Consider the following 20,659-nt stretch of genomic DNA (forward strand, 5'->3'; position numbering starts at 1 on the left):
GTGCTCTCTCTGTCTTTCCATATTAGCAAACCACCACCTCTTTCCCTGGGTCAAATCATGTTTACTTATTTGACCCTGCAGGTTCCCTCCTTAAAAATATGTGAACAATAAATAAGAATACCTCCCTTCCTCCCTCCACCTAAACCTCGGTCCACCCAGTGTCCACTCACTCCAGCCCCATTTGCCCGTGTTTGGAGAGAGGGGGGAAATGGAAATCAAACGGGTGTGCAGCGGCGAGCCCCCTCATTGGCCAGGGTGACTAATATCCTGTGTGTCAACATCAAGGCTTCCTCCAAGCAGGGCCCTATCAGGAAGTCCATCTCTCTGGGGAACAATGGTGCTGACCTGATAAGAGACAAGGGCAGAGAAAAAGGCAGAGGGAGAGACAAAAGCAGAGGTACACTCTTTGAAAAAAGGGGTTCCAAAAGGGTTCTTTGGATGTCCCCATAAAAAAAATTGGGGTTCCAGGTAGAACCAAAAAAATTATATTCAAAGGATTCTCCTATGTGGACAGCCGAAGAACCCTTTTAGGTTCTAGATAGCACCTTTTTTTCTAGAGTGCAGAGTGAGAAACAGGGGGAAAGGTAGCGATAGAGACTGAGGCAGGGGCAGAGACAGAGAGAGCGGCAGAGACAGGGAGAGAGGCAGAGACAGAGAGAGAGACAGAAAGAGAGAGAGAGAGAGGCAGAGAGTGAGGCAGAGACAGGGAGAGAGAGAGAGAGAGGCAGAGAGTGAGGCAGAGACAGGGAGAGAGACAGAAAGAGAGAGAGAGAGAGAGAGAGAGAGAGAGACAGAGAGAGCGGCAGAGACAGGGAGAGAGGCAGAGACAGAGAGAGAGACAGAAAGAGAGAGAGAGAGAGGCAGAGAGTGAGGCAGAGACAGGGAGAGAGAAAGAGAGAGGCAGAGAGTGAGGCAGAGACAGGGAGAGAGACAGAAAGAGAGAGAGAGAGAGACAGAGAGAGCGGCAGAGACAGGGAGAGAGACAGAGAGAGAGAGAGAGAGAGGCAGAGAGTGAGGCAGAGACAGGGAGAGAGACAGAGAGAGAGAGAGAGAGAGAGAGAGAGAGAGAGAGTGAGGCAGAGACAGGGAGAGAGGCAGAGACAGGGAGAGAGAGAGGCAGAGACAGGGAGAGAGGCAGAGACAGGGAGAGAGACAGAGAGAGAGAGGCAGAGACAGAGCGAGAGGCAGAGACAGAGAGAGAGGCAGAGACAGAGAGAGAGGCAGAGACCGAGCGAGAGGCAGAGACAGAGAGAGAGGCAGAGACAGAGCGAGAGGCAGAGAAAGGGAGAGAGACAGAGAGAGAGGCAGAGACAGAGACAGAGGCAGAGACAGAGTGAGAGGCAGAGACAGAGCGAGAGGCAGAGACAGAGCGAGAGGTAGAGACAGAGCGAGAGGCAGAGAAAGGGAGAGAGACAGAGAGAGGCAGAGACAGAGACAGAGAGAGAGGCAGAGACAGAGCGAGAGGCAGAGACAGAGACAGAGAGAGGCAGAGACAGAGAGTGAGGCAGAGACAGAGCGAGAGGCAGAGACAGAGAGAGAGGCAGAGACAGAGCGAGAGGCAGAGAAAGGGAGAGAGACAGAGAGAGAGGCAGAGACAGAGCGAGAGGCAGAGACAGAGCGAGAGGCAGAGACAGAAGGAGAGGCAAAGACTGAAACCGAGGCAGCTAGTGTTAGCGTTACCTTGGCTGGTCATAATCACATCCCCACTGTCAGAAGGGGGTAATAGGGGCCAATAGAGGCACTCACTTTAAGTGATATCTCCTGTCTGTCTGCCAATGGGCAGAGAGGAGCCTGTGTTTACACATTTTGTCAATGGTGGTCAGGTCCGTCCAGGGACATCCATGGTTAGTGCACAGGACTGTTTTGGGACTGGGCTTGATTAGGGATGTGCTCTGACAGCTTGTTATCATGTGTGGTGGTAGATATGATTTAATTGTCTTGATTTAAGGACTTTGATTTAGGATGAGCAACATACAGAGTGGATATCAATGGTTAGGCTTAGATACTGTATACTTTTAGTACTATAAAGGTTGTGGTCCCTAAGTGCTTTACAGACACCATCTTGGTTTATATAGCGTTATATATCACTGTTACTAGACAAATGTTAGATTGTGTAACTAAAGTCAAGGTGATATTCTGATTTTTAGATTTGGTCAATTTGGTCAATGTGACATTACACATGAATGACAAATAAGATACAATTGCATCATTAAACAAATGACTTGTGAAAAGAAAAAAGATGCTAGCAAGGACAAACCATTCCACAGGACATCCATTCATCTTCTAAGATCAATTTTCCAAAGGGTGACAGATCAGGAATAAAGGCAAAGCAGGGTTAATCTCTGGAAATTATATTGTTATTAATAATCATTTCTCAGATATCTAACGCCTGTGGAAGAGTAACTAAAACGTTAATTAAAACTGATGGGGAAGTCTGTCTTTTAAAGTAAAACATGTCCTCCATTGATTGCGTTTTGTGGTATAATATATTTGTCTCAATGTATTCACTCCAAGTAGTACCTCTGTGTGGCGTAGTCGACTAAATGTATAATCATTTCCTAATAGCTGTTGTGACAATTAGGTTAGCAATAAAATACGTTTTCTAAATGTTTGAGTTTATTTTGAGAGCATAGACAGAACCAAACTGCATTTATTTGAAACCTCTCTAACAAGCAATTATTGTTAATTTGCCCTAAGGAAAAAAAGGGTGAAACGATTTGCCGACTTGCTCTTACACAATGTGAGAATATTCATGTCTTTGACTTTCCACACTTAGAAGTTAATTATTGTTATTACCATCACGGTTGAAATCCCTCGACAAGGACATGTCAAGGCAGATAAAATCCACACACTTTTCATTGCTGAGCAGAAACGAAAAAAAGCAAAGCATAAAATGTATTATAATCACCTTCAAAATGCTAATCAAATGTGTCCCATGTCTTTTCCCCATATGGTAATATTCAGAATTTCCCTCAAACAATAATGTTCCTTCCCCCTATACTGTAATAATGTGTTTAAAGGTGGTGTGATAATATGGATTTAATCATACTACGACATCATTCCCTATATCATAAACAGACCAGGGCTGTTAAAAACATGTCATGGTGAACAATAGGATTTAGTTGAAAAAATACCCATCTTGACAGGATGTATTATTAGCCTGGGCGAGAGGGAAGAGAAGGAGGGCTACAGTATATATGCCCTGACTCACACAAAGACAGCATTTCACTTTGAGAGAGACATAAAGAGACATAAACTGGACATCATATTGAATCATCCTCCCAGTCAGGGGTGTCTCTGTAATGTGTTGGTGACCAATCTTTGTAGCTCGTGGTGGTAATTCACCCAGCCCTACAACCAACACAACAACCACCGTGGTGGTAATTCACCCAGCCCTACAACCAACACAACAACCACCGTGGTGGTAATTCACCCAGCCCTACAACCAACACAACAACCACCGTGGTGGTAATTCACCCAGCCCTACAACCAACACAACAACCACCGTGGTGGTAATTCACCCAGCCCTACAACCAACACAACAACCACCGTGGTGGTAATTCACCCAGCCCTACAACCAACACAACAACCACCGTGGTGGTAATTCACCCAGCCCTACAACCAACACAACAACCACCGTGGTGGTAATTCACCCAGCCCTACAACCAACACAACAACCACTGTGGTGGGAAGATGTCCATGCATCAAAACATCACAGGGTCTACGGCCCAAATAGAACCCTATTCCCTACATAGTGCCTTAGTTTTGACCAGAGACCATGCTGAAACATGGACGCTGTTGTAAAGGCTTCACACTACACTAACAGCACACAAAGCTCTCTGCTGAGAAATGGCTCTTTGATACTTTAGTATTTTATTAGGATCCCCAAAGCAGCAGCTACTTCTCCTGGGGTCCACAAGATCTGGACCACAGGAGAGACAGGGGAGGATATTTAAGCAATAATGCCCGAGGAGGTGTGGTATATGGCCAATATACCATGGCTAAGGGCTGTTCATACGCATGACGCAACGCGGAGTCCCTGAATACAACCCCTAGCCGTGGTATATTGGCCATACACCACAACCCCCGAGATGGCTTATTGCTATTATAAACTGGTTACCAACGTAAAGAGAGCAGTAAAAAGTTATTTTTTTCAGACAATCAGCGTTCAGGGCTCAACCCACCCAGTTTATAATGTATAATACCCACTTACACAAACCTCTTCAACATTACGTGTCTTTATCTTCTAATGTTTAGGGATATTGCTCACTTCCGCATGTAAAACATATTAGGACATATGTCAGAGCATGTAGATTTGGATACCTCCAGGGGCTTGTTTTGTTTAGCGACCTCAAGAGTAGGCTAATACGACAACAGGACAGTGCAATTTAAAACTTCTCTGGCAATTCATGTACAATGTGTAACACAATGATTCTCTTCACGTTTATATCAATGACCTTCTGTAGTGGCTGCAAGTGTGTGTCTATTTGAGAGAAGAGGTGTAGACAGAGGCTACCGTCAGTCATTTAAAGGCATTGTCCTCGTGTCTCCTCTGTAAACACCCCCCCAAAATGGCAGCTGATAATCCAAATCCAATGTGACAGGAGGGGAGAGGGTTGTCTAGGCACATAAAGCTTTCAATTCTGCTTGGTTTATTTACACTTTAACTTTCAAATGTGAGGGCTCAGGGCTGGTCTGGGGCGTGTTGTGGTGGACTGGGCTTACAGAGGGGACAAGACCTTGTTGTCCGTGTTGCTTTTTTTAGCGAGGGAAAAACAGCACAATCTCGCTACTGGAAGATTCTCACAATGAGCCTTTTACACAAAATATAAATAAATTAAGACAAGATATATGGTACATGAAGGAAGTTAATTCCTTAAACAAAGCGTGTTGATTCTGATTTACACCAAGGGCTGTTTCTTTAATAATTTACAGCCGCAGGAATTTATGACCCTATGCTGGGCGTGTTGCTAAATCTGTATTGCCAAATAATGAGATTTTAGCACATGAGCTTATAAATGATCTTCTGATTTGTCTCTGGCTGTTTGTCAGTTGCCTTGTGCTCCCGGTCATGGATGGCATTTTCCTGTGTGCTCCTAATGGCTGAGTTACACTTAGATAGATGAGTCTTGATGCCTTCTGGTTTCGTATGCTAAGGAAGCGGGAGGGAGGAGGGAGGGATATTGTCTATGGCTATGAAACATAACATGTGTATCATGCTAGCAGCTATACCCCAATCTGTGAATAATTGTGACCTTTCCAGATATCACTCCATGTCCAACGTCTTGCTTGAGGGAGCAGTTAAAGTCTTTTTTTTTACAGCTGGAATCCTTCATGGTGAAACAGCCGCGTCCGTTTGCGATATTACAACAACAAAGAAGTTACTGCGAACAACGAACACTGTTTTTTCTCTCTGACATCACTGCATGCATGATGAAACAGCAGAATATGTACTGCCATTTTCTAATACCGCGATGTGCGACGCTCCTTACCTCTGCTTCACCAACAAAACAATACCAACAGCGGTGGGACAGACAGTGGCGCTGTTTCCGTTACCGAGGAATACATCTTCAAACGATAATTATACACGGTCTCACAAATAGCCTTAGAATTGACAAAGACGTGATTATTTTCAGTGTGAGCTGCGAGCTGTATTTCTGTACATTCATGAGTGTTTGGGTCTAGCATCTGTTTTCAGCTTTGAAACATGCCTGTCTCTATCAATAGAGACTTGAGGAGAGAGAGAGAGAGAGAGAGAGAGAGAGAGAGAGAGCACATTCACAGACGAACAGCAGGTGGATGAGTGACATGTGACATCAACTAGGCAGTAAAACGATCCTGTTTCACAGTCCTCCTTAGTGCTTCTGCCACTGAATCAGTAATGGACCCATAAAAGCTCTCTCGCTCTGTCTCCCATCACTCCTAAAGATGCATCCCTCATCCACACAGAGACAAACGTTGAAACTGGTGAATGTCTCCACTGTGTATGGCAGTGCATGAGAAAACATAGTGCAAATAGATAGGAGCCAGACCTAATAGTTACCTAAAATAATGTTTATTCCCTTTCCACCAATTAATGGAGCGGCAAATGGGATAACAAGGGCTCTTGATTGGTGGGCCTCCTTTGCAATTACCACATTTCCTGGCCCTGTTTAAATTAAACAAGCCATTGATTTTATGTTGAATATTATTGTGCCATATTCCTCAAGAGCGGTTTTGATGGAGCTCCAGAATGATAGGAGTTCCAAGCCCCCCTCTCGAAGCCAATCCTAATAAGAAGACAGGGAAAATAACCAACGCTCCCACCTAGGTGCCACATTCCTGACAGCAAGCAGACAAAGATTGCTCCACAAACGAGCCCTGCCCCCTGTTGGAGTATGACACACGCCAGGCCCGGCCTTTAGTTCCATTTGAAATCCTCCGTATCAAGTAGTGTCTGCCAAGACTCAGAGAATCAGCTGGTGAGCCATTTTTAGAGCCCGATTCTGCTCAGTTCCCCAGAGCCTTTGATCATGTTGCACTGTCTTGCTGTGCTGCTGTCCTCACTCTTTCCTCTGTGTGTGTGTGTGTGTGTGTGTGTGTGTGTGTGTGTGTGTGTGTGTGTGTGTGTGTGTGTGTGTGTGTGTGTGTGTGTGTGTGTGTGTGTGTGTGTGTGTGTGTGTGTGTGTGTGTGTGTGTGTGTGTGTGTGTGTGTGTGTGTGTGTGTGCGTGCATGCATGCGTGCGTGCGTACGTGTGTGTGTGTGCATGCATGTGTGTATGTGATCGCTGGCAGTCCGACACAGCAGGACCTGGTGATCCGAGGTGAACGGGGTGTACAAAAGAAGAACAGCCCTTAATGTAATTTCTGTGGAGAAAGGTGCTCTCTCTCTCTGGCTTGTCCAGCTCCCATCCTGAGCTCCAGTTCCTTTAATGCAGCAGGGCCTCTAAAGTGGACTATTACAGAAAGCAGGTGGTAGAAAGGAATAAAGGGGAGAGAAAATGAGTGAGTATAGACTTGCACCAAAACACTCATTAAATTCCTATTCCACCCTCCTCCTTCTCCACACACTCCTCTGGCATTGTCGGGAAATACAGATTTTGACTCCAAGTCTAACACCATTCCCTGTTTTTTGTATGTTGTTTACTTTGTTTAGTGTGTGTGTGTGTGTGTGTGTGTGTGTGTGTGTGTGTGTGTGTGTGTGTGTGTGTGTGTGTGTGTGTGTGTGTGTGTGTGTGTGTGACACAGGGAATTTAAGAGTGCAGAAAATACCAATTAACTTAGCAACTTTCAACACAAGTGTTTTCGGGAAGGTAAGTGACAAAACTATGAAAAGACATCTCCATCACAGATGTGACATTTGCATTAATGACACAGTAGGGACAGTTCATTTATCTAGCACAGTTCCATGCTATAATCACAGACTCTGCAGTGTTTCCATGTGTCAGTATACTAATAATTAAGACAAGAAATTAAGTGTATATCATTGAGGCAGTGCTGTTGAATGACACAATGGGCATTAATTGCTCTACTCTGGGCAAAGAGTCATGATGGACTGTACTACCTAGTAATTACAACCTCATTTGAAAGGTTGTGAGTTCAACTCATATTATAGTTGTTTGGTGTTATCTTAATAGTGAGTTTTAACTCTATTAGTCCCAAGACCCCAGCAAAAAACGACTTTTCATTTCCCTGACTTTCATTTATCTGCATGCATTTAGAATTCCCACAGCACAGGGAAAAAATGTGTGTTTGTACATATTCGTTCTGGCGTGTACAAACTACTATTTATAAGTTAACCCAATGAGTCCCACCATAATGCCTCTGAGTTTTGGACTTCTAACCCCTTTTAAACATTGTGTATTTGAGGATTGGATTAATTCATGTCTTCTTCATCTGTAGATATCAACCATTGGTCTGTGTGATTAACAGGGGCTGAGCTAAATCCGAAGGGATATGTTTATGTTACAAAAACGTCTGTAGAGTCGGAATGGTTTGAGCTACAAACTATTAAAAGCTGTCTATGAAAAGATGAGTTTCCCACGGACACGCACATGTAACATGTGTTGCTCTATGATACTCACAAGCTAGACAAGAGTGAGAAGATAAGGGGTTCTTCTACATAGAAGATCATTGGAAATCCCAGGACACAGTGTCTATTTTTAAAAAATGTTTTTATTGAACCTTTATTTACCTAGGCAAGTCAGTTAAGAACAAAGTCTTATTTACAATGACGGCCTACCAAAAGGCAATAGACTTCCTGCGGGGGCTGAGATTTAAGTAAATAAATAAATATAGGACACAACACACATCACGACAAGAGAGACAACACAACACTACATAAAGAGGGACCTTTAGACAACAACATAGCATGGCAGAAACACATGACAACACAGCATGGTAGCAACACAACATGACAACAACATGGTAGCAACACAACATGGTAGCAGCACAAAACATGCTCCAAACATTATTGGGCAGACAACAGCACAAAGGGCAAGAAGGTAGAGACAACAAATAAGCACTGTAGGCGCTATCACAAACTCCACACAGTGGTCACTGACTAGTTGAATATTCATTTCTATATTACCGAGTAGTTTAACTTAACTACAGTACTTCTGATCGCAACACCTCAGCAACACAGAATACATGTGTTTTGGAGTGTTAGGAAATTTGGAGCAAGTCCTGTGAAAGATTTGCTATCAAAGGCCCTATAAGTCAATACACACCAGACCATTTAGAAACATTAGAGGTTGAGCTGTGCTATTTGATTTTGAATTGAGAGAGACCTGGGACACAGACAGGCCTCTTCCTCCTTCCCTCTAGTCACACTACATCATTAGCAACACAACTAAGTGATAATGTGTATGCATGCAGCCCATATGCAGGGATACCACTGAATCCCCCTCCCTGAGGGAATGTACTGTCACAGATAGCCAGGGCACAGTGGCTGTGAAATGAGACTAGTCTTCACATAAATGAAATGTTCATTTGAGGTTCCTTTTGACACTGAAATATAAAGTCATTCAACAAAATAAGAGTTCAATTCACCATCGAAATACACTTTAAACACTGTATTGTACATCTACTTTGCAGCATAGTCTAATAAGAATATTTTTATGTAAGGTATGTGATATTATTTACAGTAATATTTCCCTCCTATTTGATGGACTATACATGCAATTCAATATCTTTCCAGCAGGTGGACAATATCTGAACGGTCCATAGACTGGAAAAGGCAGGCAAGACCAATGCAAGTGTTTTCCTACGTTTTTGTCAACAACCCACAATAGATGATCAAAAAAAATCTCTATGAGCAACATAGTATGGGTTGCACACTTAGAAAAGTCATTATGGTCATCTATTGCTACAAAATACAAAGTATATATTTTGGTTTAAATGCTTTCTTGGGTATTTTGTGTCCTGTGCTGGACGGAGCAAACTAGTTGTTGCTTTTCATACATTTAAAACTGGCCCTGACAGTTTCAACACCTTTTCATTTGTATTTAACACAGTAGGCTAATGAATAGCTTAGCATAAGCAGCTTGTTTTGAGAGTTCACCACGTATGGAACTTTGTCATTTCACGGCTACTGTAACGCGTGCGCTGTGCGTAATCATATCTTTGATTGGAAATAATATGCATTTTTGATGTACCTTTTGTTTAGAAGTGGACTTCATTTCCACTGGTCTCTTATACAGCGAAGACAGAAGATAATTCATTCACTGTTCACAAAGCTCACTAAAACCCACCCTGGGGAAGACGGACGGAGAGAGGGGGCTGGGGAACTGCGAATGGGGGAAAGTGGAAAGGAGAGAATGTCAGTCATTGAGCAAACCCAGCGCTGAGCGGCAGCACTGCACCTAAAACACTGTTTGCGAGCGACACATCTACCTTAGATTCAATCTCTGCTTTTTCCTCGTTATTCCTAGACTCCACGCATATTCCCTCTCTCAGCGATACATGCAACTGATACCACTCTGAACACAAGAGCTGGCACAGCCTGCCTCGCCACACAGCAACCTTGCAACGAGGTGTTAACTAGCCTACTTTCCTTTCCATGCGACTCCGTTATCTCCGGTGCTTTCGCCAGCCTGCAATTGAAAAGTTTCGGTTTTGAGGATAAACGAAATCTACGACCTTCAAAGGGATTGTTTATAACAACGTAAGTACTCCGAATGTTTAGACTGTGATTGCGTTGTGTTCTACTCTTTTACCATTCGGGATTTTGTTGTCGTCCAACTTTTAACGCACCACGAATCTGGCTGTAGGCTATCCGACTATTTTAAGCGTGAACTCATGTATTAATTGTCGTAGTACTTACTGATTGTGTGGTCGTCAACTCTGCCTCTTGAAATGTGAATCTTGTTTACAGTCATTGAGAATTGCATATCTTTCTTAAGACTAGCGTTTGGGATTTTTATCATCAGCCCATGTGATGCATGCGTTAGGCTACCCTACTTTTTCCCCAAAAATGCTTTGCATTCTAACTTCTGAACCCGTTGGTTTGAATCATTAGGAGCGTTTCCACACGTTTCAAAGTCAGGGTAACTGTTAAACTTTACCTCTTGCTTTGGTCCTGAGTTGTAATTTTTACCTCATGTTTTGAACGTTGTTTTTATGCGGTCCTCTGTTCAAGTTAGGTCGGAAAAGGTATCATCACTTGTGGAAAGGACAAATCACCTGACATATAACCTCCATATAGTCAACACCTATAGTTTTACTTTAAATCGAGGTAGGCCTGTCAGTAGTTGAAAATTCGGAGTAGTTGTGTCCGCTACCTTAGTCAAGGCCTACAGTGGGGAACATGTCCAAGATGTTACAACATTGTTCCATCTAATGCGCGTGAACTACTTTTAGTCATCCAACGAATACCGTGGAGAAATATGACTCGTCACAGATTAAAAGTCAACGTTTTGATGTCTTTGTACAAAACCCTAATTAAGCTTCCGTGTAATAAGGTATTATAACCATACTTGCCTTTGACTATTTTAAAAACACCCATTATCTATCGTAGCCTTTAATGCTTATTAAACTAAACAAAGCCATGCTTTAAGTTAATGACCGAACAGTGGCCCTAACACTGTCTGCACAGCACCATACACAATGAACACATCTCTCACCATTGTTTTGATAAACCTTTGCTATTTGGAAAAGTAATATTTTAACATAATCTAAACCGTGGATTAAAATGTTAGTGAAGTATATTAGTTAATAGATGAATTTAGCCTTTTCTCTAAACTTGGTAACATAATGTTTTTTTTCTCTCTCTCTCTCTCTCTCTCTCTCTCTCTCTCTCTCTCTCTCTCTCTCTCTCTCTCTCTCTGTGTGTGTGTTAGAATGAGAGAGAAAGAGAGAGAGAGAGCGAGAGAGAGAGAGAGAGAGAGAGAGCGTACATGAATATATTTAGAGAGAGAGAGCAGGTAGCCTACGTGTTGACTAAGGTTCCGTTAAGCATCAATTATGTTCACTTTAATCCTCGGAAAGAAAAAATCCAGAAATCGAAAACTAGCGGAGAAGTATTCTGAGAGGGAGCCGAGAGAAAGAATAGGGAAACACCTGTTTACTACAGACCACTACAATTTACATCCTGCCCCAAATGACTGGCTACAAACTGGAAGGTTTCCGCTTAACCGACGAGTTGTAAACGAGTTGCTCCAAAGCGTAAGGCGTTTAGGTTAATTCACAGTTGATGAATACACAAAATATGATATCGATCAAGTGCAGCTCGCTCTCTAACGATAAGCGGTTGACGATGCGGCTTTTCTTCAAGAAAATAAACATAGAAATAATAGTTTTGGAAAGAAAGAAATCAATCTTTAACTTTCATGAGCAGTTTATAAAATATCAATCTAATTTGACTTAATAAAACGTTTTATAATTTTTCAATCATCTTATAATATAACGTTTTAGATATTCTATAATAATTATAAAACGTTTTAAATCAAATGTAAGCTAAAAGGGAACCGGGTTAGCAAGGTGCCTTGTGTCTTTCAACAGTAGCCTAAGCCTATATTTTTCATCCGTGATCCTTTTAATCTAAAATGTTTGCTTTCAAAATATAATAAATTGTCTGTGTATGTTGATATGCCAAATAATCTTTATAGCTGTTATAACGGAAGGATGCAATTGATCAATTTTTTTGTCAACTGGAAAGATTAGAGTCCTATGAGAGTCATATCCACCAGTCGACGCAGACAAACGTTTCCATATTTTTTACGACATTATATTGGCCTAATTGATGTGTGTAGGCTATAATTGGCTATTTCGATTTTTGAAAACTTTAACAGTCTTATTTCACAAACATGACGTGAAAAAAACGGTCAAATTAGTATTGCCTAATTTATTCCTATAGGCTTACTCACCCGTTTTATTTTCCACTAAAACACACTTTCATCGCTTCGGTTGATTTATCAGCATAGTTTATCAGCATAGTCTCACACTTTTTTCAAACTTCCTATTTTTCTATTAGCCTATGTTCACTTGAATTATGGACATCAACAAGGAAGTGCTAGGCCTAACATGCTCTCTGACATGCGTTTAATTTTTTCGCAGTAGGCCTATTTCTGCGTCTGATTATTTCTCTAATCATGGTAGGTTTTCAACAAGTAAAAAGTTAGGTTTTGGCATATGGTTTAGTATCTTAGGCTAATTGATACATCATCATTTAGATGGTACGCCTGTTATGTGATGAACCTCTAAATATCAATTTGTGTGCTCTGCAGACGAATAAGGATATTTTGGTTATTCTAAAATCATTGAGTAGCAGGTGAAATACACACCTGATATTTTCACAGCGCAATAATTTGTAGAGAAGAATGAGGTTATGAAAAATATCTTTAACAAGTCCAGTTTTGAACCGATATTACACCTGTTGGAATTGTTATCCTTATTTTTAGGCTATTTAGTCCTTGTTGCTAAAGGACAATGTTATGTGAATTAATCAACTTCATTGTACGCCTAGAATATAGATGAATTTTCCACTTAGCCTATTGAAATGATTGTCTACTCCGTCTTTGCTTTGCGTCTCTTCACTGTGGCCTGGGAAGAGTCAAGCAAAAATAATCAAAGTCGATGTCGGAAGAAAAGTAACACATTATTTATTTGTTAGTGTTTCGATTTCCCCCCCAGTCCTTCTTTTCTATCCCTTTCAGCAGCGATGTCAGCTGTTATTGCTTCCCATTGATCCTCTTGCAAAGTGAGAACTGAACTCAAATTCATTTCGAATCCAGAGCACGGATCAATAGCTAGAGTTATTTTAATCTGGATTTGAACGCTGTTTGGAATTAAAAAACCGGAGAGCAAGCAGGCGGAATGAAACACTGTTAGCAAATAGGAGAGCTTCTTCTTCTCTGTGTGGTTCGAGAGCTGAACTATTGCGAAGGAAAGGAGAAAGAATCGAAGATTTACTCAAATTAGGCTACTCTTCATATTTGATCAATAGGGAATTATTAACGTCATGATATGCATTAAATATCGTAACTTGATATGCTACTGATCCTCCGTTTGGTCCAGACTTACACAAACCCAGATGACATAGATAGTAAATTAACTATGGATTACTCTATCGCATCGTCTTGATGACCCTTGGTCTATTAAATCCTATCGATATATAGGCTAGGCTACTAATTCCTCGTTCTTTATCAAAAGCAGAATAGTCCCCCCCACCACATCCCCTCCATCACGTCCCTACTAAAGTTTATATTTTGTTTTGCTAATAAACACTTGACTGGATGCTAATTTGCCATGCAGATGGTGGCATGGTATGGTAATTGAAATAAACGGTAAATAACAAGTGTTTGAACATATGGGTTTAGGATAAATATCTCGCTCATGCACTCACGGTTTCACTGTATGCATCTTAGATTAGTTTTTAATATGCATTCATTATTTTGAATATTTGTAGGTTAGTTAATGCCTTGTGTGGAATGTTTAATCAAGGGAAGACGTTTCCCCTTCATTCATATCACAATATTCTGACCACTTCACTTCCCCCGTCGTTTAGCTGATTCTGTTTCCTAATGATTTTTTTTGACAGTGCAAATATTACTTGAAATGCTGTTTCAAATAAGGTTTTCTTTGTTGTGCGCTCGGGCTGTACTACCATGATGAGAACATTGTAGTGGCTAATTCGTTTCATATTGCGATATTCAATCTGAATAATCATACAATTTATCGTTTTTATTATTTCCTGTGTGTATGCCTATATTGTTTTCAGTCATCCGTTACATGGCAATATTTGCATCGCGTTGCGACTAGCCTTAGTTTTAAAAATGTTCCCTTCATTTTTTGGGGGGGTGATTTGACTAAAGTTTTGGTCAGTCTTGTGGATATAGCTATTTGCGTTTTATGTCTGTCAGGGACTTAACTTCAATATTCTTTTCTCTTTATTATTGTATTTTGTTGCTTTCTGTCACGAGTGCTTTTTGAATTTAGTGTACAAATCAGAGTCTCCAATACTTAATAGCAACGACTGTGTAGCTCTGGAACTAGTTATATATGGATAATGTACTACACATGTGTAGGATATGTGTAGGATATTACTATTATGATGTTATAAAATAATGCATTTTTATTGACAAATAATTGCAAACTATATTGAATAATGTTCCATTTTGATTCATGTTGCTTGTTTCCATTTAGTAGCATATTGCTAGATATTTCCAATATCCGTTTGCAACGGTTTGACTGAATTGTATAGCAGTGTTATATCGTGAGAGACATTGAGAACAGGAGACAGTTCGGAGTTAGGCTGTCTAATGTGATGAGGTTTGTACAATATAGTTATCAGATATTTTCTTTCTCAGATTTCACCATTTGTCAATGATCTGGATGTAAATTTCAGAGCTTGGAAATAAGTTAATTTTCACATCCTGCCCAGAAGGCATTATCAGTGCATTTGCTTCAATCGATTGTAGACAGATATCTTTGTGTACTTATTATCTTCCTACAGTCATGGCTTGGGAGTGGAAAGGCACTTGTTCCGATATGGCTGACTGTCACACACACACGCACGCACGCACGCACACACACACACACACACACACACACACACACACACACACACACACACACACACACACACACACACACACACACACACACACACACACACACACACACACACACACACACACACACACACACACACACACACACACATATTCATGAATAATGAAAGCGTACTTACTTCTGTCTTGAAGTCTTCTAAACTTCAGTTTCATGGCACTGCTCCTGTAATGAGAAGCCTGCCGTGTTGGCTGAGTTATTGTGTTGTGTTTTATATGTTGAGCTGGCCAACAAGTTGTCATAAGAAGACTTTGGGGCAGGCCATCACTGTGCTGCTCACTGTATGTTATTGAACATCCAGTGACTGGCCAGGTAGGCCAGTGGTGTCCTCATTCCTCAGTCCAGTCCAGGGCTCACTGTCCCCAGGCTCAGCCCAAGCCCTATGCTCTCTCTCTCTCTCTCTCCCCCCCCCCCCCCCCCTCTCTCTTTTTCTCCCTCTCTCACTTTCTCTCTCTATTTACAAAGAGGTTGCACAGCTTCAGTGAGTGAGATGGTCAGGGGTGAGAGACAGAAAGAGAGAGTGGGGTTGTCTTTGTAGTCCACTGCTGGCTTTGGCGCCCTAGGAGCCAGACACGACACCTTGCAAATAATCTGGGCTTAACAAGGAATTAGTTGGTTCAGGTGGGTTGTGTGTGGCAAACAGTCCATCGGCCCTGAAATGAATAGCCTAGGCAGGTAAGGAAACATTAAAAAATGATTTTGTCTTCCATGAATCAATGTGTTTTGCTGTCCTTTTAGCTCACAAAGGCTTATTTAGAAAGTAAACCCCCTTCTCCTTTTGGCAGTTCGACCTGAATGTCACTTTGGGTTGGTCACACACCAAGCCAATGGTTCAAATATACACAAAAGGAAAGAGAGTGCTTGGATTTGTGGGTGAAAGACATCTCGTAAAGGTTTTGAAAGGACTGATTAGGCCTACACCACTCTGTGTCATACACTCCAGTGGAATGTATTGGTTGTTAGTGAACTGCCATTCGAGCAGTGTGGCACAGCTTGTCCAATCCTTATTGATTTTGCAGCTGAATATGCCCAAGTGGCATTATTGTATCCTTCACTGAGCGCCGGCTCTGATATTAAATCTTACTTTCATATTTGTCAGCACTGCAGCATATTCGGTGGAGAAACAGCAGCTGCTGTTGGTACATTTTATTGAAATACTATCTATATAGATTTCATATTGGCGAGAGAGCAGGTGATTTTGATTCAGAAGGAACATTTGAGCTACGACAGTGTGTACAGAGTCACAGAGGCACACATCAATGACTCTATTTCAATAGTATTGACTGTCCTTCGGACATCAGCCACAACTGGCTGTCTAGAATACTGAGTGTGCTTTCCGCTGGGACGCGAACACACCCGGCCAGCCCATCCACCACACAGACAGTTGACTCTGCCTGTTGCGAACACACCCTGCCAGCCCATCCACCACACAGACAGTTGACTCTGCCTGTCGCGAACACACCCGGCCAGCCCATCCACCACACAGACAGTTGACTCTGCCTGTCATGAACACACCCGGCCAGCCCATCCACCACACAGACAGTTGACTCTGACTGTCGCGAACACACCTGGCCAGCCCATCCACCACACAGACAGTTGCCTCTGCCTGTCTGTGTCACAACAGCAAATATTTGATGCCACACTCCCTGTTTCAAGCGGCTAAAATCTATTAGACTTTTACCTATATGATTGGGTTTTTACCATTTTAAATGAAGTCTCGTATAAAAAATATCTTCGATAATGTCAAGAGGTTTTGTCCCCTTTAGACTGAGTGGTTTTTAGGTGCCTATAAAATGACAAGGGATTGTTTTGGAAGTGAAACAGTGTAATTAGCTGCTCTGAAATGTGCCAACATCTTCTCCCTATGTGCAGTAGAATCACATGAAGATGAGGAGTGAATAAACACCTCTTATGTTTCATAGTAATGTTTCATAGTAATGTTTCATAGTAAAGTTTAATAGTAATAGTAATGTTTCATAGTGATGTTTCATAGTAATAGTAATGTTTCATAGTGATGTTTCAAAGTAATGTTTCATAGTAATGTTTCATAGTAATGTTTCATAGTAATGTTTCACAGTAATAGTAATGTTTCATAGTGATGTTTCATAGTATTATTAATGTTTCATAGTGATGTTTCAAAGTATTGTTTCATAGTAATGTTTCACAGTAATAGTAATGTTTCATAGTAATGTTTCATAGTAATAGTAATGTTTCATAGTAATGTTTCATAGTAATAGTAATGTGTCATAGTAATGTTTCATAGTAATAGTAATATTCATAGTAATGTTTCATAGTAATAGTAATGTTTCATAGTAATAGTAATGTTTCATAGTAATAGTAATGTTTCACAGTAATAGTAATGTTTCACAGTAATGTTTCACAGTAATAGTAATGTTTCATAGTAATGTTTCATAGCAATGGTAATATTTCATAATAATAGTAATGTTTCATAGTAAAGTTTAATAGTAATAGTAATGTTTCATAGTGATGTTTCATAGTAATGTTTCATAGTAATGTTTCATAGTAATGTTTCATAGTAATGTTTCACAGTAATAGTAATGTTTCATAGTGATGTTTCATAGTAATATTAATGTTTCAGAGTGATGTTTCAAAGTATTGTTTCATAGTAATGTTTCACAGTAATAGTAATGTTTCATAGTAATGTTTCATAGTAATAGTAATGTTTCATAGTAATGTTTCATAGTAATAGTAATGTGTCATAGTAATGTTTCATAGTAATAGTAATATTCATAGTAATGTTTCATAGTAATAGTAATGTTTCATAGTAATAGTAATGTTTCATAGTAATGTTTCATAGTAATGGTAATGTTTCATAGTAATATTTCATAGTAATGGTAATGGTACATAGTAATGTTTCATAGTAATGCTTCATAGTAATGTTTCATAGTAATGCTTCATAGTAATGTTTCATAGCAATAGTAATGTTTCATTGTAGTGTTTCATAGTAATAGTAATGTTTCATAGTAATGTTTCATAGTAATAGTAATGTTTCATAGTGATGTTTCAAAGTATTGTTTCATAGTAATGTTTCACAGTAATAGTAATGTTTCATAGTAATAGTAATGTCTCATAGTAATAGTAATGTTTCACAGTAATGTTTCACCGTAATAGTAATGTTTCATAGTAATGTTTCATAGCAATGGTAATGTTTCATAGTAATAGTAATGTCTCATAGTAATAGTAATGTTTCACAGTAATGTTTCACCGTAATAGTAATGTTTCATAGTAATGTTTCATAGCAATGGTAATGTTTCATAGTAATAGTAATGTTTCATAGTAATGTTTCATAGCAATATTAATGTTTCATAGTAATGTTTCATAGTAATAATAATGTTTCATAGTAATAATAATGTTTCATAGTAATAGTAATGTTTCATAGTAATAATAATGTTTCATAGTAATGTTTCAAAGTAATGTTTCATAGTAATGTTTCATAGTAATGTTTCATAGTAATGTTTCAAAGTAATGTTTCATAGTAATGTTTCATAGTAATGTTTCATAGTAATGTTTCACAGTAATAGTAATGTTTCATAGTGATGTTTCATAGTAATATTAATGTTTCATAGTAATGTTTCAAAGTATTGTTTCATAGTAATAGTAATATTCATAGTAATGTTTCATAGTAATAGTAATGTTTCATAGTGATGTTTCATAGTAATAGTAATATTCATAGTAATGTTTCATAGTAATAGTAATGTTTCATAGTAATGTTTCATAGTAATGTTTCATAGTAATGTTTCACAGTAATAGTAATATTCATAGTAATGTTTCATAGTAATAGTAATGTTTCATAGTGATGTTTCATAGTAATAGTAATATTCATAGTAATGTTTCATAGTAATAGTAATGTTTCATAGTAATAGTAATGTTTCACAGTAATAGTAATGTTTCATAGTAATGTTTCATAGCAATGGTAATATTTCATAGTAATAGTAATGTTTCATAGTAATGTTTCATAGTAATGGTAATGTTTCATAGTAATATTTCACAGTAATGTTTCATAGTAATGGTAATGTTTCATAGTCATTTTTCATAGTAATGCTTCATAGTAATGCTAATGTTTCATAGTGATGTTTCAAAGTATTGTTTCATAGTAACGTTTCACAGTAATAGTAATGTTTCATAGTAATAGTAATGTCTCATAGTAATAGTAATGTTTCACAGTAATGTTTCACAGTAATAGTAATGTTTCATAGTAATGTTTCATAGTAAGAGTAATGTTGCATAGTAATAGTAATATTTCATAGTAATGTTTCATAGTAATAGTAATGTTTCATAGTAATGTTTCATAGTAATGCTTCATAGTAATGTTTCATAGCAATAGTAATGTTTCATAGTAATGTTTCATAGTAATGTATCATGGTAATGTTTCTTAGTAATGTTTCAAAGTAATAGTACTATTTCATAGTTATAGTAATGTTTCATAGTAATGGTTCATAGTAATAGTAATGTTTCATAGTAATGTTTCATATTAATGTTTCATAGTAATAGTAATACTAATGTGTCATAGTAATGTTTCACAGTAATAGTAATGTTTCATAGTGATGTTTCATAGTAATAGTAATGTTTCATAGTAATAGTAATGTTTCATAGCAATAGTAATGTTTCATAGTAATGTTTCATAGTAATGTTTCATAGTAATAGTAATGTCTCATAGTAATGTTCCATAGTAATAGTAATATTTCATAGTAATAGTAATATTTCATAGTAATAGTAATGTTTCATAGTAATGTTTCATAGTAATGGTAATGTTTCATAGTAATATTTCATAGTAATGTTTCATAGTAATGGTAATGTTTCATAGTCATTTTTCATAGTAATGCTTCATAGTAATGTTAATGTTTCATAGTGATGTTTCAAAGTATTGTTTCATAGTAACGTTTCACAGTAATAGTAATGTTTCATAGTAATAGTAATGTCTCATAGTAATAGTAATGTTTCACAGTAATGTTTCACAGTAATAGTAATGTTTCATAGTAATGTTTCATAGTAAGAGTAATGTTGCATAGTAATAGTAATATTTCATAGTAATGTTTCATAGTAATGTTTCATAGTAATGCTTCATAGTAATGTTTCAGAGCAATAGTAATGTTTCATTGTAAGGTTTCATAGTAATAGTATTGTTTCATAGTAATAGTAATGTTTCATAGTAATGTATCATGGTAATGTTTCTTAGTAATGTTTCAAAGTAATAGTACTATTTCATAGTTATAGTAATGTTTCATAGTAATGGTTCATAGTAATAGTAATGTTTCATAGTAATGTTTCATATTAATGTTTCATAGTAATAGTAATACTAATGTGTCATAGTAATGTTTCACAGTAATAGTAATGTTTCATAGTGATGTTTCATAGTAATAGTAATGTTTCATAGTAATAGTAATGTTTCATAGCAATAGTAATGTTTCATAGTAATGTTTCATAGTAATGTTTCATAGTAATAGTAATGTCTCATAGTAATGTTCCATAGTAATAGTAATATTTCATAGTAATAGTAATGTTTCATAGTAATGTTTCATAGTAATGGTAATGTTTCATAGTAATGTTTCATAGTAGTGCTTCATAGTAATGTTTCATAGTAATGTTTCAT

The 20,659-nt window shown here is 38.7% G+C and overlaps 1 protein-coding gene across 4 annotated transcripts in view; it reads left to right on the forward strand.

Moving 5' to 3' along the window:
• Positions 1–9,802: 9,802 nt before the first annotated feature.
• LOC109871720 (E3 ubiquitin-protein ligase RNF220) overlaps positions 9,803–20,659 on the forward strand; it is a 190,529-nt gene continuing 179,672 nt past the window's right edge. For 3 of the 4 annotated variants that reach the window (XM_031807078.1, XM_031807079.1, XM_031807080.1), the window contains exon 1: positions 9,804–10,144. The gene's annotated coding sequence lies outside the window, so the exon portion shown is untranslated. Of the gene's footprint in view, positions 10,145–20,659 lie in introns of all 4 variants that reach the window. The other variant, XM_031807077.1, reaches the window with a different exon arrangement.

This window comes from Oncorhynchus kisutch, linkage group LG27 (assembly GCF_002021735.2).
Source record: "Oncorhynchus kisutch isolate 150728-3 linkage group LG27, Okis_V2, whole genome shotgun sequence".
In the NCBI taxonomy this organism is placed as follows: domain Eukaryota; kingdom Metazoa; phylum Chordata; class Actinopteri; order Salmoniformes; family Salmonidae; genus Oncorhynchus; species Oncorhynchus kisutch.